The 26,512-nt window shown below is 37.6% G+C and overlaps 1 protein-coding gene and 1 long non-coding RNA gene across 3 annotated transcripts in view; one reads left to right on the forward strand and one right to left on the reverse strand.

Annotated features, from left to right (window-relative positions):
• The window catches only part of LOC112411562 (uncharacterized), a 38,322-nt gene extending 21,760 nt beyond the window's left edge, over positions 1 to 16,562 (forward strand). The window contains exons 2-3 of the long non-coding RNA XR_003005650.1: positions 7,834 to 7,940; positions 16,219 to 16,562. This is a non-coding gene — a long non-coding RNA (uncharacterized LOC112411562). The remainder of the gene's footprint in view (positions 1 to 7,833; positions 7,941 to 16,218) is intronic.
• The window catches only part of NR6A1 (nuclear receptor subfamily 6 group A member 1), a 174,273-nt gene that overhangs the window by 138,148 nt on the left and 9,613 nt on the right, over positions 1 to 26,512 (reverse strand). The window lies entirely within an intron of this gene.

Below are 26,512 nucleotides of genomic sequence, written 5' to 3' on the forward strand. Positions count from 1 at the left end.
AATACCTGGCAGAACTGTCGTGAAGATTAAATGTGAATGATTAACATATTTATATAGATTTTTATATACTACATATACATATATAATACATACCTATATACTTTATCTATTTATACAAACTTTATTGTAAATATATACTTACATATATGTGACATGTTGAATACAGTATATTTATGTGTGTGTGCATATATGTATATGTACATAAAATCACAATGGATGGTGAATGTTAACTAAGCCTAATGTGGTAATCCTTTCACAATATATGTAATCAAACCATCATGCTGTACACCTTAAACTTACACAGTGATATATGTCAATTATTTCTCAATAAAGCTGGAAAAATTCACAATGCCTGACACTGAAAGGATGCTCAAGAAAAGGAAGTATTTATTATAAATACCTACTAAACACTGAACCCTATGCCAGGTACTATTCACCTCTGCATCTGGACAGCCCTTGATATGTTGTTTAACTGCTTATTTTCCCCAAGATCATAAAAGAGCAAATCCCATGTGATTTACTTCTTATCTACCCACAAAGAGATAAAACACACATAGTAACACATGTCCAACTGCCATCTGTTAAGTAAATTGAATTAACTTCGTTATATAAAGGTAACTGAACAAACAGAAGGATCAGCAAGACTCAGAAAATACACAGTGTTTACCATGAGAACATAAAAAAACTGACTTTTTAAGTATAGCACAAAAAAGAAATTGTTAGATATATTATTTAGGTAATTTATATTGATTGATCAACCTATACTGAGCTCCACTACATGCAAACTAAGCCCTTTGGGGATCCCAGAACAGGTTGTCTTCTCTCCAGCAGCCTACAGCAGCCCTCTGAGTCTGATGGGATTAAGGAAGTTTCTACCACTTGCCTAGAGTTTCCTAACATTTGGAACTCCACAGTAGTGGTTCTCAAAGTGTGGTTCATAGATGTCCCCAAGACCCTTTTCACAGAGTCTGCAAGATCAAAGCTATTTCTGTACTAATTATAAGACATTATTTTGCCTTTTTCAATTGACATTTGCACTGACGGGGCAAAGACAGTGTTAAGTTAAATCGCTGGCCTTAGCACTAATTAAAGCAGTGGCACCAAAATATACTGATAGTCATTGTATTCATCACTGCCACACACTGGGGGGTACAGGTGCGGCAGGGGAGGGGGGAACCCAGACATTTTAACTGAAGAATGTCTTTGCTGAAGCAGTAAGATTTATCGGTTTTATTAAATCTTGATGCTTGAGTACATAATTTTTTTATATTTTGTGAAAAAAATGGAAAGTACACATAAAGCAATTCTACTGTACACTGGCTGTCCCTAAGGAAATGCACTTTGAGCTACTGTTTGAGTTGTATACTCAACTAGCCAATTTTTTCATGGATCACCAATCTACTTGAAAGAACAACTAACAAAATTATGGTAATTCAGACTTGGATGTCTGACAGATTTTCTTGAAAATGAACAAAGTGAGCATGTCATTTCAAGGAGAATAACTGACAGTCTTTGTTGCCAATGATAAAATTCAAGGCTTTAAACAAAAATTAGAATTTTGGAAAATTTATATCTGCCACTGTGTGCTTCACACAGCTTCCCAATATTTAAAAGTGTTTCCAGGGACTTCCCTGGCTATCCAGTGGTTAAGACTTCGCCTTCCAATTCAGGGGGTGTGGGTTTGATCCCTGGTCAGGGAGCTAAGATTCCACATGCCTCACGGCCAAAACACCAAAACATAAAACAGAAGCAATATTATAACAAATTCAATACAGACTTTAAAAATGGTCCACATCAAAAAAAATAAATAAATCTTAAAAAAAATAAAAATAATAATATATACAATTATCTGAAGAAACTATTAAAACTCTCCTCCCTTTTCCATATATATGTATGGATAGAGGCCAGATTTTCTTTGTATACCTCAGCCAAAATAACATATTGAAACAGATAGAAAGCAGATGCAGATACATGCAGATATGAGAATTCAGGTGACTTTTATAAAGCCAGACATTAAAGAGAGCTGCAAAAATATAAAATAATCCCACAGTTCTCACTAAGCTTTTTGGAGAAAAAAATAACTACTTTTATACTTTTTTTTTTTTTTTTTTTGCGGTACGCGGGCCTCTCGCTGTTGTGGCCTCTCCCGTTGCGGAGCACAGGCTCCGGACGCGCAGGCTCAGCCACCATGGCTCAAGGGCCCAGCCGCTCTGCGGCATGCGGGATCTTCCCAGACCGGGGCACGAACCCGTGTCCCCTGCATCGGCAGGCGGACCCCCAACCACTGTGTCTCCAGGGAAGCCCTATACTTACTTTTATTTTAAAATGTTATTTATGTTGGTATGTAATGGGTTTGTTTTTATTTCAAATGAATTAATAAATATTTTAATTTCTCCGTTTTAATTTCTAATACAGTAAAGTGATAGCTATAATCCAAATAAACAAAAGCTCCTGGAAACCTCAATAATTTTTACAAATGTAAAGAGTTTTTGTATGACAAGAGATCTTAGAGATCTGACCTTGGGTTTGGTTGATATAACTTTTCTTAATGGAAAACTATGAAAACTGAAGTAACATACAGCATAGTCAAGACTGGGTCTCCTGATTTCAATTTTACATTCATTCTGGACCACGATTCCTGAATTCACTAAGACAATAATTTAGAAGCCCCTCATTCCATTCTTCCCAGTAAGCAGGAAGTTTGACCAAATAATTAATTACAATAGTAACAGTAACTGAAATTTGCATGTTATGTCCTAGGTATTTTTATACTGCTGCTTTCACTTAATTCTCACAAGCCTGTGATATAAGTACAATTAATTACTAACCTCTAGATGAGAAGCAGGAGTTAAACCAGAAGTCAGAGAGCTACTTAATGGCAGAGATGGGATGTGAAAATAACACTTCTAACAGAGAGATATATCAGCAAAAAAGCTTTCTCGTAACTCTCAATCAAAACATTTGTGTGGTCACCAGCAGGGGCATTTAGGGAAATACAGGACCTGTGACTCTGGCCCAGTACACCTTCAGATGTAGACAGAACAAAACACTAGCCTGGAGTATGGCCACACAAATTTAGTTCTACACTAAATGGCAAGAAAACAAGCAAATAGGGAGATGTGCTAGATATATAACCAAGTGCCTCTCTTCCTCACCCATCTAGCGACTCTACCATCACCCATTAAAAAGAAGTGACAGGAGTCAAGGGTGAAGGATTTGTTACTGACACACAGCTGGGGCAGTGAAAACTCCTGGCAGGTGTTCTCTAAGGTATAACTCCTCTCCTATGCAAACTAACCCCCAAGCTGAGTCCTCCTGGCTTTATCACACTGAGGCTCGACAAGAGCCATCATTAGTGTCCAAACTCCAGTTTTTCCAGGCTGATGACATGTGTCAGACCGTGATTCCTGGTGCTACTCCCGCCTGCCAACTCCAGAAAGACTTCTGTAATGGCTTTGGGTTTTTAAAAAATACTTCAAGTCACAAGGCAGCAGCTGACACCAACTCCCTCCTGAGGATGGACACTTGGCCAGGAGCCCAAGCTGAAGTGGATTTGGAGATTCTTGATCTTTTTTGAAATCATTCCTAACTTCTCACTGGCAATTAAAATAAAATCCTCCCCAGAGAACAGCCAGAGGTTGGGCAAGCCTCTTCCATCCAGTGGTAGTCACCTTTGATTAGAGAAAAGTGTTAAAGTGTAGCAGCAACTGATAAATGTCAGAGCCTGGAGGGCCTTCAGAGTTTTGATCACTTACGGCTATTTCTCATTTCATACCATGAACAGTTTCTAAGCCAACACCACTCAGCATTGCTTACTTAGTCAAATGCTTCAGGTCAGCATACCAAACTCAAGTCAATGGTCCGTGTGCACTAGTTCTGAGTGCCTCCCTAAGGCTAAGATGTTTGACTTGCCAGGCAGATGACCAGACGTGCTCTGCAGATGCCCAAGAGGACATTAGGAAACATCCACAAAAAACTGGCTTTTTCATGGTGGACAGGTAGTGTGGTATACGTGAACACACAAAAAATGCAAGCACACACACAGAGTCAAGGATTTCAATTTTGATTTGCTGTGTGACTTCATTTCCCTTCAACATCTGTTTCCTTATCAATTAAAGAAAGATCTTAGCCTAAATCAGAGATTCCCAAATGCCTGTGGAATGGCTACATCAGAACCCTCCGAGGGCTTGTGAAAACTACAGAACCTATTCCTAAAGGATCTGATTTACTAAGTCTAGGGTGATACCTAGGAATCTGCATTCTTAGCAACCTATATTCCCCACCACCACCACTTTTAATTCTGATGCAAAGTCAGGTTTGGAAATCATTAGACTAAATGACCTCTAAGACTCTTGATAGCTTTCAAAGTTATAAAACTATAGACTGGAACTTATTTTCTATTCTTTCATCCCAGAATCTTTTCCCCTATCCACTATTAGCATTCCCACTCAAACATCAGGATTGTCTGATTTCAGGTTAGCAATGGAGACATAAGTCTAAGGGCAGTATGTCAAGTATTAATAGCTTACCCAACCAAGTACACTGCTATTTCATTTATGAAAGTAGATCTAAGCATCGCTTTTCTATACAATATACATAGAAAAATAAAACTTTTAAGACATATTTTGCAAAGATTCAACTATTTGCTGGAAACAGTCAAGAAAAACAACATTTAAAAAGCATTTTACCTAAATGTTATGAATAACTAAAAAGTTATGGCATGAATATACTTAATTAGTACTTGTGACTCATGATGCCTTAACACAAAGCTATAATCTACCTGAGGCAAAAAAAACTTTATAACAACAGAGGTCAAGTTTTTAAAGCATCAATAAAGTACCATATGATTAAATTTTTAACCCAATAAACTAAAATGGGCCAGAGGAGAAATCAAAATCCTATGTTACTGATACATCAACAGGGTTTCATTATAAAAAAGGAAAGATTGAGTCCTCTGATCGCTGTTCTTGTTTATTTCATTAACTGGTTGTTGCAAACACATGCCTGTTGCTCTAAAGGACTCTCAAAAATCTCCTCCAACACTTTTCACACACTGTAATAAAACCCAATATTCTTTCCAGCTCATTCCTTAATTCCCATGAATATTAGCTACTGCATGATTTGGGCTCCTATTTCTTTTACAACTTTCAATGCCTAACTCATTTATGTACTCATTTATCTCAGCTAGACAACAATCCTTGGTACAGAGTTACTTAGAAGAGTTCACTGATAACAGATATCCTGTGAATTAATTTACCATGGAAAAACAGAGTCCTGCTTCCGGTGGGTTTGCAAAATAATCTAAAATAGTAATACCCCAAAACACATGAAGTCACTGTAATTAAGGGATGGAGAATTCAGGTGGCCTCTAGAATATTTTGATAGGCTTTGAAGTGTACATCCCATAATGCCTTTGGCACTTGACCAATTTGCTATCTCACTGAGTTGGCCTCCCACCTCCTGTCTTCTAGACTCATCTGAAATAGCTGAAGAAACCTGATATAAAGTTGCCATGTCAAATAGTAAAATGTTCCAAGCTATTAAGTTTAAGCTTCTATTCCTACCTCTCAACTCCTTGGTAAAAACCTCAAGCAGGCTAAATATAATAAAGACCAATAATTCCATATACAACTGCAATCTTTGGCAGACTCTTTTTTCCCCGCTTCCTAATATTCAAGTAAATACTCTGAATTTAGCAGCCTCCTTTGTAAGCTTTGCCTTGAAACAACACAATTTTTCAGCCTAACTTAAAGCCAGAATTAGTAGTCAAAGTGCTGGAATCAGATCCAAACCAAATGGTTGCTGGGGAAGTTGTTGCAGGGAGGCAGGAGATAGGGAACTGCTGCGAAATAAGATAAATTCATTCAAATATTTGTGTTAACTTCTCTTCCTGCAACTTATTTTAGAAAGTTGCTAACTGTACAAGCACAGAGTTACTAATTAATGATTGGTACTTGCAATTCGTACAAAACTTGATGAAGTCTAAATATCCACTCTTCCAGAGACCATCATTATATTACATCTTTATAGTTATCATTGTCCTAGGTTATACTGCACAGGTTATGCTATAGGGAAAGGTGTGACTAGATGATGGTGAGTCTGCACTACTGCTGGCAAGCAGCCACTCCTAATAAGATGGAGATTGAGATTTCCAAAACAACAATATTACACCAGTGACAACAGATTGCAAAATCTTGGTCTAAAGCTCTGGTCAGAATTTCTGATCCTGAAGTTCGTAGGGAGGCTATGGATGGGTTCTTAGATTCCATAAATGAAACTCCTTTCAAATTTTTGTGTTTACGTGCATGTATTTATGGAGAGAATACATAGCTTTCCACAGAGTTTTAAATTATATACCTAACTTAATCCTCACAATCAATATGAGATAGGTACTAACATTATTCTCATTTTTACACATTGAAGAAATTGAAGCTTATAGGAGATAAAAACTTTACATAAGGTCACAAAGAAAGTGGTAGAGCATTAATTTCAAAAATGTCTTTAAAACACACATATACATATGTATATTATGTATTGGCTAGTCAGACATTGTTTTAATTATAAAAGAAGGTTTTTACATTAGCGTACATGCACTGGAAACCAAATTCTGGGCAAAACATGCAATTATTTAGTAACATAAATAATAGTTGTAAATGATTTTAACAATTTAAATCATTTTGAAATAACTTATATAAAAACACAAACCTGACATGTATTACCTCATTTAGTCCTCAGAACAGTCCTATGAGGTAGATACTATCATTATCTCCATTTTATAGATAAGGAAACAAGAGAAACAAAGAGGTTAAATAAGGTCACATAGCTATTAAGTTGCAAAGTCAAGATTCTGGCTCTGAAGTCTGTGCTCTTTTAATATTGCTTCCCCAAACAATTAATATACGAAAAATGTAAACTACAGTCACTTCAAAGGGGGAAAAAAGCCAAATAAAAAGCAAATTGGAGAAGTCTATCATGATAAGGTACTTCATTTATTCTATTTAGCACATTTGAACCAAGAGCAATGAGAAGAGACCTACCAATTACACTTGCATGCTACTTTCACATACATAACCTCCTGTGATTTTCACAGCTGTGTGCACAGGAAGAGCGAGTACTATTTGTCCAGCATCTTAAAGATGAGTTAACTGAGGCTCTGAGGGGTTACTCTCAATACTATTCACCATTATCTGAACTTCCCTGCCTCTAGGATTTCCTGTACAGAGTTTTGAATATCTTTCCTTCTTAGTCTAGTAAAAATTCAACTAAACCTTCAAGGCCCAGATCAGATGTGACCATTTAAAAGATATGCCTTTCCTGGCACTCACTCCTAGGCAGAATTAACCCTTCTTTTCTCTATTCTCCCTTAACATAGTTCATACCATTTCGTCAGCACAGCAATCATCCTCTTTGTCATCAGCTGTGTCTATGTCTAGTTCTCTGCGTAGACACTGGGCTCAGTGATGGCAAGGGCTGTATGTAGGAGAAAGGGTTCCTAGAAAAGATTCTGCTGTTGAGTTAGTAGAAGGATGAAGCAGAACACTGGCAGTCTGGCTAAGAGAAACATGGATTCATGCTGACATTTTGTTGTCATCTTTATAACTTAAGACTTTGTCCTCAAGAATAGCAACATTGGGCTTCCCTGGTGGCGCAGTGGTTGAGAGTCCAAAAAAAAAGAATAGCAACATTACCTCAAACACTTCTAAAGATGTTCCCTGCATAGTGTTTGGGAAGTTATGGGCAGACAGCCACCTGAGACGGTGACTCCCCTTCTATGCTACTAATCTCTCAAATACCTATTGTTTTATTAAATTTATGCTTCTTGTTTCTTTCAAGTATATCAAGAGGCCTCAAGAGGACTATGAAAACATTTACATCTCCAACTCAGAGCAATGTGGGTTTCACAACATTTCGTAGTACCTCTGGAAAAGGAAAGAAAGGAGGTAAGTGAAACAATAAAGGATGGCATGGTGAGTTTTGACAAACTCAAAACCAGTCTAAATGAATTTATTAATTTGGACCAATTTATTAAATGTGTAGTAGCTTCTATAATCTGGCTAATTTAACCCTCAACTTTTTTAACCCCTAGACTTCTGCACTGAGTACATACATCTCTTGGCCAAACTCACTGAAAAGATCCAATGCGTGCCTTAAATTTGCTTGATGATAAAAACTAAACTTAAGGAGTTAAAGCAAATTGAAGGAATGAAGATAACAAAGGCCTTTATTGCCCTGAAAATTAACTGTCTCAAACACAATGGGAAACACCCCTACGTCACTTTAGAAACCTTTCACTCTTCTCTAGTTTTTCAAGTCTACGAAAAGCATTCTTTTTAGAATGCCATGAATTTAAGAAATCGTATTTTGTAAACATCTAATGGTTTGGGGGAGCAGAGGTCAGTATTTTTTTAAAGCCTGACTATTATCAAAATGGAATAAGACATTGACTTCTCTTCATATTATCAGGCCAAGGAGAAGACCGTTTAAAATAAACCCATTAAAGAGCTTTTAAAATACCACACAGTAACAGTTGCTTGATGTTTTGTTGTCGATTGTATATAATTTACTGTCATAATACTGAGGACTCAACAAAGCTGGCTAACTGAAGTGTTTTGACAGAGGGTGAGATAATTAAACTGATGTAGAACGTAAACAGTTTATATCCAAACCAAATTCTCAGTGGCTGATTTTTTTTTTTAATGTGTACCATTTGGCTGTTTAAAAATGAATTTGAGAACAGTCAACTTTTAATATTTAAACTTAAAGCAAATGGTAATAACTATCCCGGATTAAAGATTAACCTCAATTCAGCCAGCAGTTCTATAAGCACTTTTTCTACGGAGCATGCCTGGATCCCTCCCATTATAAACCCTATATTCTGAAAAATTCCATGTAATTAATTCATTTTCCCGATTTTTCATCAAGGACATTCAACAGGCAGTAAAAAATAACCAGTATGTCTACAATGCACTGATACCATTTCTGCCAAAAGCTAAGACACCTGACATTTTAGTTACTCTCTGTGACCTTACTAAGGAGAAATGCAGGCTTTCTATTAGGTGGTAGAGTTCTTATTTTTTGCTTTTTCGATATGGAAAATAGACTACCCCTGAACCTCTGTGGTAACTTGGTGATCCAGGATCTCAGCTAGAGAGATCACCAATTATAAAGGTCAATTTTTTTTTATCTTCTTCTATGAAACATTTCACCTACTATTATTACAGGCAAACAAGAAGAGGATGTTTACTTGTTTGACTAAGATCTCACTGAAGGTCCTGCCCCCAGATATACAACAGTAAGTTTTGTGGTGGTCAATGGAGGAGGCAGTACGATCAGTGAGTTTTTGCTATCATAAAGTCCAGTATTCAAGGTCTAGCTTGCAACCTTGGCTCCTGGCTATGTAACTTTGGGCAAATCACTTAAGACTCAGTTTTCTCATGAGGTCAAAGTACGTTGAGAATTTAAGGAGATAAAAATATATAAATCCCAGTATACAGTAAGTCCTCAATATATGTTAATTTCTTTCTTATTCTTGCCCTTTAATAATTAAAGTACTACTATAAAATGGGATATCTGATATGTTCAGAATTACAAAATTATACTATTCAAAGCTCTTTTCTCAGATATCCATTTGAGTCTGCTTACATATAAATAACTGCAGCCTCACAATCCTGAAGTTTGTTAGCTCTGCGCTGTACACAAAGTGATTTCTTAAATACTCACAACTTCAAACCCGGAAAAGAATGTGAGAGGCTCCATCAGCAGTGGTCTCTCAGGCTCATTGGCTCCTGAAACATGGGTGCAGGCTGAAGAAGGGCTGCCAGGGCCAGGACCCAGTCTTCAGAGGACTCCAAGGAACATTCAACGCTGTCGGTGAGTTTGGGATTTGAAAAAACCACCGACCGTTGACTGTACCTTGGGGTCCTTATAGACAACACTATATTTCCTGAAGCAAAGGAGCATGCTGTGCCTTCACATATCACATTAGATCACCAAAACCAGTCCTGCTCCCCATCCCCCAGAGGTGGTCCAGTTAATTTTTTAAAAGCTCCCCTCTATTTCTCTTGCCCATTGTTCCTTGCTTTTTGTTGTGTTTTCGACAAAAAAGTGTTTCATTTCAACAAGATAAGCAAAGCTCCATGATAATACCTAACGTTTTTAAATGTCTCCTAGAAATAGGCCATTCTGGAGAGAAATTGGATGTAGCAAGAAGAGAATTATTAAAAACATGTATTTAATTTTGGAGTAAAATCCAGTTAAGTATTTTATAGCCATTTCTCCCATGTCCCTTCAAAACCTTTAATTAGGGACAAGGGGAGGATTTAATAAGCAAAAATAGCACAGAACTGTCCAATGTCTGCACAGTTCTTAACACATTCTACCTCCAATTACAGTTAATGTAGTTAAGTTCTGACAGCCCCATTAGAATACGAGCTGTTTGAAAACAGCAACTGCCTCACCATTTCCATCCACACATAAGCTGATTTCCATGTTCGTTAAATTCAAGTAAAAAGTCACGTCTGGAGTCATAAGGATCTGGGATGAATCTTGGCTCAGAACTCCCTAACTAGCTGTGTGACCCTGGGCAAGTGTCCGAGTCTCAGCTTTCTCATGTATAAAATGGGGGATAATAAGTATCCCTACCTCATAGAGTTTTGAGATTCAATAAGATAATATATAAAGTGCTTTGTACCATTCCTAGCACACAAAAATGCTCAATAAATGTAAGCTATTATTATTTAACCCAAAGCATAATCTGTGCTAATTTACTTTGAAAGGCACTCGTAATTCTCAGTTCAAAACAGAGAGAAAGAAATAGGGTCCTCGGCTCTTGTTTATACCTACCAGTATGCAAGCACTGCCTGTGTAGTCACAGAGCTACCCGTTAGCTTTTCCAAGAGCTCCTTCCCCTCCCTGAACCATAGTTTCTCCATCTTTAAGAATCTCCCAGCTCTACTGTCAATGTTATCTATAATTATGTGGATCCTCAACAGCTGGTTACTAAGAGAGATGCCTGAACCAGACCTCAAAAATCCAGCGTGGAAAAGAAGAGCCAGGAGTTGGGACAGGCCAGGGCAACTCCACCAACTTGAAACACTGATGGCTGCACTCAACATTCATTGCTGTCGGTGGGTTTGAGTCTGAGTCAACTCACTGATCAATGAATGCAAACTGCGGACCAAACAACCCAAGGGAAGCAAAATCGTGTGTAGAGAATCACCCAAGTGTATCAGCTACTGTGCTGGGTGGGAGCTGCTGCTGTCTCCAATGTACTGGCTAAAGGCTTTGGTTCTAATACAGAGTAAGCCCTCTAAATTCCTAATACTTTTCTTTGCCCCCCCGCCTTTATTTTTTAAAAAAAACAATGTTTTAGAATTAAGGGAATATTTTATAGAAAGAATAAACATCATACCATATTTTAAAAAACAATGTTTTCATAATTTTTAAATTTAAAAGAATCACATGCTCATTATTTAAAATTAAAATAAATAAATAAAAACTGAAAATCCCTTTCCTCATCATCTGCAATCATTTCCTCAATGGAAATCACCTATAACTATAATAAATCAGTTTAATAACTTGTTTAAAATAATAAATATAATTATAACAAACTATTTATTGTATTATCTATCATTAAAAGGATAAATATCATAAGTAAACGAAATATTTATTTTATTTCCTTGAAGACCTTTATCCATGAACATATAAACAGATACATACCACAACTTCGTGGTTTTTTGGAAGGTGGCTTAAAACAAAAACTACCTCATTTTATTTTATTTTATTTTTTTTTTGGCTGCACCGCATGCCTTGCATAATTCTCAGTTCCCTGACCAGGGGTTGAACCCAGGCCACGGTAGTGAAAGCCCAGAATCCTAACCACTAGGCCAGCAGGGAACTCCCCAAAACTACCTCATTTTATACTTACTCCCACACAATCTTCTTTTTCACTCAGATATACATTACAGATAGCCTTCCACAACAATCTTATTATAGTTATATTAACTATACAGTTATATGCCTTAGTATGAACACCCTGGTTATTATTGTTCAAATATATTTAAATATTCTCTTTTGACCAAAACTATAAGGTCCATTCATTCTGACCTTTGCAACTCCCATCCCTCAATTAAGAGAAAAAAACAAGTGAGATTCACTTCATTTCTCGTAGCAAAAATTAAAATGTAGTATCAACTCTCTGAATCCTTTAAAATAAGATAAGCCACTAAATCTTTCATGATAATGACAGGAAAACAAATGCGTTGGTCATGAATAATTTATCATACACATAAGTCTGAGATAGAAACAGATTCTCATAGCAAAAGTCAAATTAAATAAGGCAGCAGGAAAAGAGGCTTGTCAACTTAGCCTTCTGAAAATTTTTTTCTCAGAGGTAGGAAGGAAGGTGAAGTGCAGGTGAAGTGAGACAAGAACTGAAAAGACAAATCAAAGCCAAAAGAAAAATGCAAAAAATGATGAGAATTGGGACTTCCCTGGTGACGCAGTGGTTAAGAATCCACCTGACAACGCAGGGGACACAGGTTCAAGCCCTGGTCCAGGAAGATCCCACATGCCACAGAGCAACTAAGCCCATGCGCCACAACTACTGAGCCCGCGTGCCAGAACTACTGAATCCCGCATGCGTGGAGCCCATGCTCCGCAACAAGAGAAGCCACCACAATGAGAAGCCCGCACACCGCAACAAAGAGTAGCCCCCACTCTCTGCAACTACAGAAAGCCCGTGCACAGCAACAAAGACCCAACGCTGGCATGCATGCATAAATTTATTTATTTAAAAAAATGATGAGAATTCAGGAAAAATATGGGGTTCAGGCCAGTGTTTCCCAAACCTGGTTGTACATCAGAATCATCTAGAGTTGCTTTTAAAAATGCAGGTTCCTGAGTTCTACCCCAGATCACAAGTAAGGCCCTACAATCCGTATTTTATTATAACAAGTTCACCAGGTATTTAGAGCCACCGAAGGCTGGTTTGAAGCAAAGCCAAGCCCACCAACTTAACACTGGATTCTGACCACCACACTTCATGTCGTCCACTTCGCAACTATTGCCCAAACTTCTGTGCCACCATCTGATACTGCCACTAGTCTTCTGAGTACAGAAAAATATAGCCATACTTATGTTGCTATTGAGTAACTCTCTTCAGAGTGAATAAAACTTTGCACCATGTTGTGGCAGCCAAACAAATCAAATTGTGTCTGATGTTTTATAGAAACAGATGCACTTGAGTTTATGTTCTCTCAAAAACTAAAACCTACCTAAAGAACCTAATGAATGGGACCTTCCCTGGTGGTCCAATGGTTAAGAATCTGACTTCCAACACAGGGGACACAGCTTCGACCCCTGTGGATCTCAGGGAACTAAGATCCCACATGCTGCAGGGCAACTAATCCCACGCGCCACAACTACTGAGCCTGCATGCCACGACTAGAAAGCCTGTATGGTGCAACTACTGAGCCCGCATGCCACAACTAGACAGCCCACGTGCCACAACTACTGAGCCCATGCTCTGGAGCCCGCGCGCCACAACAAAAGATTCCACATGCCGCAACGAGGATCCCACATGCTGCAACTAAGACCTGACACAGCCAAAGTAAATAAAATAAATTTTTAAAAAAAGAAAGAAAGCAGCCATTAGAGTTTCTTTAAAAATAAAGAACCTAATGAATGAACAAGGTTAAATTCAGATGACTGTCCCACCCAAGAAGTCTTTATAGAAATCAAAAACTTTTCTTTCTTTCATACTGGTGGACACATAGGAGGTAATTCACATATTGCTGTTTGTCAGGATGTCATGCATCCTATAGGTATTTACTTTCAACCACCAATTATTTCCAAATTTCTGAAAACATTAGAAAAGAATGTCTGACAGGGCTTCCCTGGTGGCGCAGTGGTTAAGAATCTGCCTGTCGATGCAGGGGACATGGGTTCGAGCCCTGGTCCGGGAAGATCCCACATGCCGCGGAGCAACTAAGCCCGTGCACCACAACTACTGAGCCTGCGCTCTGGAGCCGGTGAGCCACAACTGCTGAAGCCCATGCGCCTAGAGCCCATGCTCTGCAACAAGAGAGGACACCGCAGTGAGAAGCCCGCGCACCGCAACGAGGAGTGTCCCCCACTCACCACAACTGGAGAAAGCCTGCGCGCAGCAACAAAGGCCCAACGCAGCCAAAAAAATAAAGAGAAAGAATGTCTGACATGTTCTTTGAAAAATGTACAACTAAACAAGCATGCCATTTATTTACCCAGACAATCAGCAGTCTCTATATATGCCAATGAAAAAATTACATATTTTAGCCACCAAAATCCTCTATAGTTTCTATTGGATAAAACTAAGTGCTACAGGAAGGGAGAACTTATGTGAGTTTGAGGGTGTTTCCTGCAGATGGGACTTGTAAATAAATACCTGTAACAGAGAAAATATGCGGCATGTATAGTGGACAAGAGCAGAATAGTTCAGAGATTATGTTTGGGCGCACTGAAAAAGTAAATGACGGACGGTCTTGTGAGCCAGGCAGAAAAGTTTAGAATTAGTGCAACAGGAAGCCACTTTAAGTGGTTAGCTCTGCAAGGAGATAACGAAAGCAAGACTTTGGGAAGATTCACCATGCAGATGAAGTAGGAGGAAGGGAGGAGAGATCTGAGACAAAAAGAAATAGAAATCTGTTGCACAAAAGAGCTAAGCTAAAAGGGAGGCAGCAGGAATAGACAGAATGAAAAGGATATCTCAAAAAGGCATTTTAGCTTTTGGTTTTGGTTGCTTTTTGTTTTTCAAATAGATTTTTGGGGGAGGGGGGGCGGGTACTACGTAGTTACTGAAAAATTCATACAAAAGAGAAAACTAAAGTCCACCAGTTGCCCCTGCCGCTCGCATCATTCTCTTCAGTGTATTATTCTTCCAGATATTTCAGAGATATTTAAAATATTAATATATGTATTTATATTTAGAGAAAATATCACAAATTACACATAATTTTCCGTAACGCTTTTTTCACTTAAAACATTGTGGCCATCTTTCCAGGTCAAAGGATTAGAGCCATCTTGTAACTGGCTCAAACAGAAAAGATACTGACCAAGTTCAAACAGACTGGAAGCAAAAATGTTAACAGTTGCAATCTCCAAGTTGTAGGACTAAAGGTGATTTTTAAGTTTATCATTTACAACTCATCTATGTCTTAGAAGCGTTTGGCAATAAATATGAACTATTTCAACAATTAAGAAAAATTATTTAAATGCCTCTTCTTAAAAAGCAAAGATTTCTTTTAGATGCAAGATATACCTATGTTTGACTGAAAATCATATGGAAGAATCCACAGAGGGAAAGGAAGAAATGACGGACTATTTTTATTAAGGGTACCTGCAGAAAGCACAGCTGCAGGGACAGTGGAAAGTAAAGGGCTCCAGGTCCATGGTTGAAGTGGTCACTTTGGAGGGCAGACACATCGGCCTCAGAGAATGAAAATTACAAAGCAAATTCCAGCCTACTTCTGTTCTCCTCTCAGGCTATATCTCAATAGGATCCAACTGGGTGATCCCAAATCTTGCAAGGGGCCTGCCATAGAATAGACATTCCATAAATGGTTGCCAAATGAATTCCCTTATGTTTTATGACACAATTATGTTTATAACTTATGAAACTCCTTGAAGTAAGCATAGGATACCTTCAAACCATCTGTGCCATGAAGTACAGTTCCAATGCAGGTATAATTTTAATATCTACCAGATATCAGGACAAAGCTATCTTGATTATACTTGCTATAGAACCCCTGAATTTACATTGTAGCCCAACTTCCCCTCCTACTCTTCGGACTAACTAAATCTACTGAAAACTACATGCACAATCCATCAAAATCACATGCCCCTTTCTCTTCTCTTCCCAGTACAATGGGTCCTCCGTATCCAAGATGTGGAGGACCAAAGATACTGCACCATTTTATATAAGGGACTTGAGCATCCTCGGATTCTGGTGTCCAAGGAGGATCCTGGAATCAATTCCTGTGGATACCAAGGGACGACTGTAAATAGCTGAGGCAAAACAGCAGAGTAAAAAAGAAATAAATGGTTTGGGATAGTATGGAGTTAGAAAACCTGAATTTAATTCCAATTTTTGCCATGGTTATGTGTTCTTGGACAAGTGAGTCACCTCTTAAGCCTTAATTCTCCATGAAAGAGAGACTAAGTATACCTCTCCTATCTTCACAGGATTGTTGTGAGGCCTCAGAGAGAGCACAGTGAAAAAATGTGCCGCAAACAGCACACAGCAGTACAGCCCAATGCATCCTGGCCTTTGACGGTACTACTCCATGGCTTATCCTCACTTTTAGTAGATAAGATTCCCTCCCCAAACTCTCACCTACTTGTCAACCAGAAGCACATATTTGCAAGATGTCTAGCTGAGGTTATTAATCTATAACCTAGGGCTGAATGCAGGCATTTTTCTGTGTATACGTGTCACCAGCATAGACAGTCCATCAGAGCCACAATCTATTTATTTAGGTCTTTGTAAACTTCTCTCAGAAATATTTTAGTTTTTAGTGTACAAATCTTACACTTCTTTTGTTAAATTTATTCCTAAGTATTTTATTATTTTGATGCAATCGTGAATGGAATTGTTTTCTCACTTTCATTTTTGGACCATTGCTAGCTATAAAAATACAGCTGATTTCTGTATATTGATCTGGTATCCTGTGACCTTGCTAAACTCAATTAGTTCTACTTGTTTTGTGGGTTTTTTGTGAATTATTTAGGATTATAGGATTATGTCACCTATGAATAAAAACAGTTTTAAGACATCCAATTTAGATGCCTTCCCCACTAACCCTCACATTACTGTACTAGCTAGAACCTCCAGTGAATGTTGAAAAGAAGCAATATGAGCACATTCTTACCTACCTTATTCCCAATCTTAGGGGAAAGGTACTTATATTTACCCAATTAAGTGTTATGTTAGCTTTAGGCTCTTCATGGATGTTCCTTGGTCAAATTGCGGAAGTTGCCTTCTATTCCTAGTTTGTTGGGAGATTTTGATCATGAATGGGTATTGAATTTTGTCAAATGTTTTTCCTGTGTCTCCTCAGATGATCATGTGGGGCTTTTTAACCTTTATTTTATTAGACTTATTTTATGGCCCAGAATACTCTTAGAGACTGTCCTATGTGTACTTGAAAAGGATGTATATTCTGCATGGAGTATTCAATAAACATGAGCTATGGTAAGTTGGTTGATTACTTCTCAATTTGTTATAAGCCTATGGTTGTTGTTGATAGTTTTATTCAGCTTTACAGTTGCTTTTTGGGGACAGGCTGTGTTGACCTTCTCACTCACTCATGCCAGAAATGAATCTCCTCCTCAGGTATGTTTTTACAAACCTCATAAGTGATAAAATCCTAATCTTGGTGAAACCAAACAGCTAGTCTGAATTCCAGTCTATTTTCCTGAAATTAGACCCAAGTACCATAACAAACTGCTCAAATACAACTCAATCCCAAAATACACTTAGGAGGAAAAACTTCCTGAGGAAGGCAGAGGAATAAATTCACTCTGGAATACTGGAATGATTTTCAAATCCCAAAGGCAACAATACAAAAACTTGAATATCAAAGATTTATCTTCAGTTTCCACTACCAAAAGCCCTAACTGTTGGAGTCACTAATACCTTCTATGTGTGTATACAATCTGAACCAGCCCCAGAGCCAATCATGGCTAGGGCAAGAGTACCTGGACAGCCTCAGATCTTGTCACCAGGTAGGTACTCAAATAGGTGTTATGCAGTGAAGTATACTGAGGGCTACAAGCGGCCCTGGCCACTTCAATTAAGCCATCAGCTCGCTTATAACTCCCAGGCAATAACTGAGTGGTCTGAAAGTATCTTTTCTACTTGCCAAACTTCAAGCATTACCTAATGCCTGGATTTTCACTGCAGTTGCCAGATCCCCATCCTTTCCCACCACAGGGCTAGCAAATAATTCCTAATCAACCATGCCCCTGAATTTGCCCTACCTTTGCACTATCCCTCAAATACCGGACTTAATGGGAAGTTTCTACAATCTCCATGCTACCTGTTTCCTGACTGAAACTATCATACCAGAAAATTTGTCTGCTCTATTAATATTCTCCTTAGAATGCACCTGCAGCTTCTACTGAATAGTCAGTGGCCATAGCCCCAGGTAAATGGATATCTGGACACCAAGCTGGGTTTATCCTCTTTCCTGAGTATTTAAGATTTGAACACAAATGCTTCAGTTAGTCTGTGTTGAGCATGGCTGCTGGAAAGACATGACAAGGCAGGGCAAATCAGGGGCAGCCATCTTCCATCATGGACACAGAAGCAAAGAGTATCAGTCTGAACAAGAAGAGAAATATGAAACAGAAGCACCAGAGAAGCAGAGATAAGCCTCCACAGAGAGATGGGAAAGAAATCCTGGTCTTGCTCCTTCATGAAATCCAACTGAATGCTCCCTCCTTGGGCCCCAAGAGAAACCCTGTATTTTCCACCAATGTCCCCATTTTAAACTAGTTTAAGGAGAGTGTCTTTCTTACAATTTAACTACTTAAGTCAACACCTCTGGTTTTCCTCCCTTGCTACCAGTCTATATTTCCCAGGCACCAGCACTGTTCACACACTTTCGTGTGTTACTTCGCCATAATACAGCTCCCTGTGTTCAACTCATGTTTTTCTGACTATGCCAAGTTTCTTTACAAACCTCTAAGACTAGATCATATTCTCAAAGCTCTAAAGTTTTCTTTGGCTATGATGAATAGGGGAATGAAAGGCAGTGTGGTCTTAACCTTTTAGCCTTAGCTTCTCATCTGGGAACTACCACCTACTACATAGAGTTGTGATGGGGATCATATAAGGTGAGAATAAAGTGCTTAGCACGGCATCTGACATATGGCAAGCCCCACTAAAGGTAGCTCTTTTCTATAATAGCTTGACTAAATTTGTACATACTAAACAATAGGTAAAAATCATATCACTAATATTTAGGATCTAAATGGCACCAAGTATATCAAGAAAACTAATCAAGAGTAATTCCTGCCGGGCAGCAATCTTTTTACATGACAGCACTACACCACTAACATGTGAGCAGCCGTATCAACTCCCAATCAACATCTATTTCTTCCAAACTTGTTTCTAGCCCCACTGTACTTTTGAAGCTTTTCAAATTACCCTGTTATCTTTCATCTGCATTTGTAGGATCATTTCCACTAATTTACCAATGTTGCTTTTGAGGTTTGTTTGCTCGATGATATTTTTATCCAAGGTATTTCAAAAGAGAAAACAAAGGTCAGAGGTTGAAACTAACTGGTCAGACTTAACTTATAAAACTTAAGAGAATATATTTTTGGTAAAAGATAATTAAGGATCAAAATTATCATGACTATTAGGAAAGGGTGCCTAAGGTATTTTAATTTTAAGTTTTTGTCTAACAAAACCTCTCACAAAGAGAAAGAGAGACAGAGAGAAACAAAGGGACAGAGACTAGATTTCACAATTAAGATTATCTTGATGAAAATGATGTTTAGGGCCTGGCTTTTATTGCATCTTAGTTATGTTGAAAAATTCCTGGACAGCTGAGATGCTAAATAATGCACACACCAAAAAACGTCAACAAAAATCCCAGCACAAAATCATTAAAGGATTTTACTTCCTTCTTGATTACCCTTCAACATAAGGAAAAACAATTCCTAGAAGAATCATTTGTTGTTAGACTCACGTAACAAATAATTCTGTCAATAAGACTGATCACATGAGTAGTAATTCTATCAACAGTATTGGAGCCATTATCATAAACATCTGCGCATACATAGTGAAGACACACATTCACACACAATGGTGAGATTTTGCTTTAAGTCACAGAAGACATATATTTTTTCTATTTCACACCTAGCTCCAAAGGCCCATTGCACTGAGCCTTCTTCTAGCTAGCCTGTGGCTGTTTTCTACCTTCTCCTCCTCCTTCCCAACCTTTTAGCCCCATGATTCTCAAGGTATGAATTTAAAGGATCCTCATGGTATATTAATCCAACTTTCATCCATCTTATGAGTGCCTGATGTTCAGTTCATTTCTACTTATGAATAAAGGCTATAAGTAACTTGTTAATGGACTGTCAATAAAATTTGGTGTTTATAAACTAAAAGTAACAAGAGACTCTTTAGCATTCTACTAATAAGCCTGGCTGCCACAAAATGGATGGCAATGGTGCAAAGATCCTACTGCAAACACACACAGAAAATCAACTGGAAATCTTGCAGTTCTCTGAACTCCATTATCATTGTTGAGGGAATTAGTGGTAGTTTTCAATTACTGTTATTCTTGCTTTTTAATCTTCATTATGGCTCATTCAGCATCATTTTCAAATTAGTTTGATACATGCTGTGTATGACAGTACACCAACAGTATCCTTATTTTAAAATTTTCTAGTACTGTAATTAGACTTTGACATGTATATGCCATGTTTCAAATATGAACCATACCTCAATTGCTAATGCACATTTATCATCCTCCCTCCAAATTTATTTGCACGTCATAGACCATTGTCAATGAATTTTCAACTGGAAAGCAGGAAAAGGAAGGTTAAGTAGATAATGGGGTCCTGCCTAAGTGAGCTGTGTTTCTAACCTACGTAAGTCATTGAGGTCAAAAAAGTTGGCATCCATTGCCATAATCAAGCAAGCTGCAACAGGCTGCCAGGTCACTCTGCTTCCAGCCTAGTTGTCCTCCCAAATCTTTTCTCTTCTTAACTACTTCAGGGAGCATTAGAAACTCACCCTACCCATCATCTTTTAATTTTCACAGCCTGAGAATTCTACTCATGGCTTCTTAGAATCTTACATCCCCTTAAACGACCTTCTTCCTTCACTACTACCTTAAACAAATCCTCATTCAGGAAAATTTCTGTTTTCTCAATTTCCATTTTTATAAGGGAAACCCACACCTTCGACTATAACATTCATAAAAACTCTTCTTCACGCCCAAGGAAAGAAGTCTCAGACCCAAGGGACAACAGGGAGCTATTAATGCCTCTTCTTGCAGTCTCCCTGGAAGTAGATTGTCAGCTCTTGGATATAAAAGCACATCCTTCTTGCCCCGACTCCCCAAAATCAGATCTCTTTGCATTAACGGTCAGCTCTATCACCTTTCCCCTCCATCCCCCAATATTCAAAAAAAAAAAAAAAGCAACTGGATAGCCACTGAATAAGCCAAGATTTTGAAGTTTGAGAGGCAATGGAAGGAAGGCAGCAGAATGGATTCCCACATAATATTAATTAGAGTTTCCAAATATGCTCTTAGAATGAGCTAAAGGCTCACTCCATCTCTCATATCTTGAGGGCTAGCAGTATTACTTTTCAGAAAATCTTGGTTTTCTGTTCCGTTTAATTATGAGTTTTACAAGCATTGTTTTCGGTTTTTCGGTCTGATTCCTTGCTCTTGGCTCTTCAGTTAGGGCCTGTTGCCACCTAGTGGACTAAGTGGGAATAAATGCCAATACATCATCACAGCTTCTCACCACTGTGCTCTCAGAAGAGACCACTAGATGGAGACTTCAAATTTGAAGCAGAAGGAGAGTGCCTAAACCTATCTAGAAAACCAGATAGTTGGTATAAGACTACACAAAAAACTAATAAAAACTCACACAAATAAAAGCGAACGTGTGACACTGAGGTTAAGGATATAGGCTTTGACTCTTTTGAACAAAATCACAAAATTCTACAATAAATATTACCAAGTTGAATTACCAAGACTCCACGTTCCCAATGCAGAGGGCCCAGTTTCGATCCCTGGGCAGGGAACTAAATCCCACATGCATGCTGCAACTAAGAGTTCACATGCCGCAACTAAGGAGCCCACCTGCCACACCTAAGACCCAGTGCAACCAAATAAATAAATAAATAAATATTTTAAAAAATCTACAGTTTTTGAAACATACATAACTTAAAACAAAACAAAAACAACAATGTGGCATAAAGACAGACATATAGACAAAAGAAACAGAACAGCAAGCCCTGAAATAAGCCCTCACCTATATGGTCAATGACTGTCAACAAGGTTGCCCAGACTATTCAATGAGGAAAGGACCATATTTTCAACAAAAAGTGATGGCAAAAGTGAATATCCACATGCAAAAGGATGCATGTGAATGTCATCTTACACCATACTATACAAAAAATAACTCAAAATAGATCAAAGACCTAAATATAAGACATAAAACTTTTAGAGGAAAACAAAGGGGGAAAAGCTTCCTGGCATTGGATTTGACAATGATTTCTTGGCTATGACACCAAAGGCACAGACAACAAAAGAAAAAATAAGTAAACTGTACTACATCAAAATTTAAAACATCTGTATATGAAAGGACACAACAGTGAAAAGGCAATCATAAATTGGGAGAAAATATTTGCAAATCATATATCTGATAAGGGGTAATATCCATAATATATAAAGAAATCTTAGAACTAAAAAAACAAAATAACAACAAAAAAAAACCTGATTAAAAGATGGACAAAAGACTTAAATAGGTACTTCTCCAAAGATGATATACAAATGGCCAATAAGTACATGAAAATATGTTCAACAGCATTAATCATTAGGAAAATACAAATCAAAACCACAATGAGATACTATTGGGTGTGTGTGATACTATCAAAAACACAGAAAACAGGAGGACACAGAAAAATCAGAACCCCTGTACACTGCTGCATGGGACTGTAAAATGATACAGCCGCTGTGGAAAACAGTATGGTGGTTCCTCAAAAAATTAAAAATAGAATTACCATATGATCCAGCAATTCCAGTTCTGGCTATATACCCAAAAGAACTGAAAATAGGGACTTGAAAAACTATTTGTACACTCAATATTCATAGCAGCATTATTCACAACGTTCACAATAGCTAAAAGCTATAAGCAACCCAAGTATCCATCAACAGATGTATGGATAGACAAAATGTGGTATATAACAAACAATGGAATATTAGTCTGTCTCAAAAAGGAAGGAAATTCTGACACGCTACAACATGGATCAACCTTGAAAACAGTATGCTAAGTGAAAGAAGTCAGCCACAAAGGGACAAATACAGCATGACTCCACTTACATGAGATACCTAGATTAGCCAAATTCATAGAGACAGAAAGTAGAATGGTGGATGCCGGAGCCTGGAGAATGGGGAAATACTGTTAATGGTTACAGGTTCATTTTTGCAAGATAGGAAGAGTTCTATGGATGGATGGTGGTGATGGTTTCATAACAATACTAGTGTGGTACTTAACGGCACTAAACCGTACACTTAAAAAATGGTTAAGATAATGAATGTTTTGGTCTGTATATTTCACCACAATTTTTTAAAATAAATAATAAGAAAAAAACTATAGCTAACATCATACACTTGATAGTGAAATACTGAACTCTTTCCCTCTAAGGTCAAAAACAAGAATGTCATCCTCGGGCTTCCCTGGGCGCAGTGGCTAAGAATCCGCCTATACTGAGCCCACATGCCACAACTACTGAGGCCCGCGTGCCTAGAGCCCGTGCTCCACAACAAGAGAAGCCACCGCAATAAGAAGCCTGCACACCGCAACAAAGAGTAGCCCCTGCTCGCCACAACTAGAGAAAGACCGCGCACAGCAACAAAGACCCAACACAGCCAAAATTAAATAAATTTTAAAAAACTTATAAATAATAAATTTTAAAAATTAAAAAAAAAAGAATGTCATCCTCAACATTTTTATCTACTGTTGGACTGCAAATCTTAGCCAATGCCATAAGGTAAGAAAACTAAAAGTCATAAACATTAAAAAGGAAGAAGTGAAATTGTCTTTATTCATAGCAGTACACATAAAAAGTCCCAAAGAATTTATTTTTAAAAGTTACTAGAACTAGTAAACAAATGTAACAATGTCGTATAATACAATCACAATATACAGAAATCAACGGCATTTCTATATACTAGCAACAAACAATTGGAAAATAAAATTTTAAAATAATACCATTTACTACAGCATTAAAAAAACATACTACTTAAGGATAAATTTAAAGAAAGCTGCACAAGATCTCAACACTAATCTTTCAAAAACATCACTGAGAAAAAATAAAGTTCTAAATAAGTGGGAAAATATACTGCATTCATAGATTAGAAAACTCAATTCTAAAATGACAACTCTACCCAAATTGATAAAATCAGTGAAATCCAATCAAATCCCAGCAGGCTTTCACTTAAAAAAAATTTTTTGGATGAGCTGATTCTAAAATGTAAAACGAAATTAAAACAAAACCAAACAAAACCCTAGAATAGCCAAAACAGCTCAAACAACTTTGAAAAGGAAGAATGGAGTTGGAGAACTAACACCATCCGATTTCAAGATTTACTATACAACTATAGTATTCAAAACATTGTGGTATTAGTGAACACATAAGTAGGTTAATGGAAGAAAACAGAGTCTACAAGTAGATCATACATATAAAGATCAAATTATTTTTCAGCAAGTGCATCAAAAATTTAATGAGGAAAGTCTTGTCAACAAATAGTGCTGAAACAAATAAATATTCATATAAAAAGACTCTGATTCCTATCTTACACCATACAAAAAAAATTAACTTGAATAAAGCTAAACCATAAAGTTTCTAGTAGAAAACATAAAATAATACCTTTGCGACCTCAGGTTAGGCCAAGATTTCTTAGGGAGGATACAGAAAGAATTAATCATAAAAGAAAAAAATTAATAAATAGAACTTCATAAAAATGTAAAACTTCTGTTAATCAAAAATCATGTCAATAAAGTAGAAGAGAAAGCACAGATTGGGAGAAAATATTCACAACATACATATATGATGAAGGACTTGTATCATAATAAAAAATACCCACAACTCAATAATAGGACAAAGAACATAATTTTTTTTAATTATCAAAAGACTTTGAATAGACACTTCTAAAAGACAAAACATGAATGGCCAATAAGGGTATGAAAAGATAATCAATATAAATAGTCATCAGGGAAATGCAAATTAAAACCACATCGGTCCCATTACCTGCTCACTAGAATAACTAAAATTTAAAAGTTGACAACACCAAACGCTTACAAGGATGTCGAACTATTAAAAATCATAGTACTGGAATTGTAAAATGTACCATTTGGAAAACTGGCAATTTCATAAAAAGTTTAACATACATCTACCATCTGACCCAACAATTCCTAGATACGTTTAGAGAAATTAAAATATATCCACAAAAACCTTGTACAAGAATTTTCATAGCTGCTTTATCATAATAGTACAAAACTAGAAATAGCCCGGGTATCAACAGATGAATAGATCAACTATGATACAGTCAATTGAATACTACTCATATTAAAAGAAATGAATTACTAACACCTGCAACAACATGGATGAGTCTCAAACATTATGCTGAAAAACACTAGACACAATAAAGCACCTGTTGTATGATTCCATCTATAAGACATGTCAGAACAAACTAATCTATCATGACAGAAATCCGAAGTTATTGCTTCTTGGGGCAGAATAGTGGGATCAACTGAGAAAAAGCATAAGGAAATTTTCTGAAGGGATGGCAGTGTTCTGTATCTTGATGAAACATGAATTACAAGGGTACATGCATTTGTGAAAACTGCTTGAACGTTACACTTAATATCTATGTGTTTCACTGTACGTAAATCATACCACTTTTTTTTTTTTTTTTTGCAGTACGCGGGCCTCTCACTGTCGCGGCCTCTCTCGCTGCAGAGCACAGGCTCCGGACGCGCAGGCTCAGTGGCCATGGCTCACGGGCCCAGCCGCTCGGCGGCATGTGGGATCTTCCAGGACCAGGGCATGAACCTGTGTCCCCTGCATCGGCAGGCGGACTCTCAACCACTGCGCCACCAGGGAAGCCCGATACCACTATTTTAAAAAGATAAAAAGTACACTGGCTTTGGAATCACACAGGCTTCAGCTCTGCCACTTAACAGCTCTGCGACCTTAGCCAAGTGTTAAACTGTCAGTTTCCTTATCTGTAAAATGGGGAGAGCAAGAGTTGAGAACAACTTCACAGAGTTGAAAGAATAAAGGAGACAATGTTTTAAAACCATTAGCATACAGTAAATGCTCATTAAATATTAGCCCAAAAAGTTAGAAACCCTTCATCATATATTTCAGCAATGAAGAAACATGCAGTAACAGCTAGAGCAGCTAAATACTTGGCAACTCACATATACTATCTAACTTATTTTTAAAAACGACCCCTAATAGAGATTATTGCTGTTTTATGGATGAAGAAACTGACCTTCACAGGTTGCCTATGGTCACTTAGCAAGGACTGGCAAAAGCCAAGATGCAAACTCTCATGTTCTTTCCACTGCACCACACCGTGTCCATTAGGGTCACTTTCAGCAACATGACCTGCAACTGCCAGGACAGCACAATTCATACGAGAAGCTTACTTAAGGCTCCCTACATTCTTGATAGCAGGGTAAAAAGGAGGCCAATTCTGATAGCTTGATTAGT

Source organism: Neophocaena asiaeorientalis, unplaced genomic scaffold, assembly GCF_003031525.2.
Source record: "Neophocaena asiaeorientalis asiaeorientalis breed wild unplaced genomic scaffold, Neophocaena_asiaeorientalis_V1.1 scaffold78, whole genome shotgun sequence".
In the NCBI taxonomy this organism is placed as follows: Eukaryota; Metazoa; Chordata; class Mammalia; order Artiodactyla; family Phocoenidae; genus Neophocaena; species Neophocaena asiaeorientalis.